Source organism: Arvicola amphibius, chromosome 18 (assembly GCF_903992535.2).
Source record: "Arvicola amphibius chromosome 18, mArvAmp1.2, whole genome shotgun sequence".
Classification (NCBI taxonomy): domain Eukaryota; kingdom Metazoa; phylum Chordata; class Mammalia; order Rodentia; family Cricetidae; genus Arvicola; species Arvicola amphibius.
In genome coordinates this window covers 20,216,319-20,216,654 of record NC_052064.1, presented here as the reverse complement: position 1 = coordinate 20,216,654, position 336 = coordinate 20,216,319, and positions in this window count along the sequence as shown.

Genomic DNA, 336 nt, shown 5'->3' with positions numbered 1-336 from the left:
AAGTGGAGTTCACACCCGAACCCGCGTGAACCGGGTGGGGAACCCCTGGCACCCAGAACAACTTAAGTTAGGGACGGTGATCACAGGCCCAAGCACTTTGCAACATGTTCGCGGGGCGAGCGGCTAAAAAAAGTGCGTGGTTCTTTGGGATTGATCGCGGTGAAAGTAAACCACGAGTGGAAATGCGCGGAGGAGCGAGGGCGGAGGGGACAGTGGTGACCAAAAGCGTCGTCCTGCCGCGCAGCGGAGCGTGCGGTTCGGTCCTCCGGCCGGCAGGGGTCGCGCTCCGGCGTCGCGTCGCGCGGCGCCTGCGCTTCCAGCCCCTCCCGGTCCGGG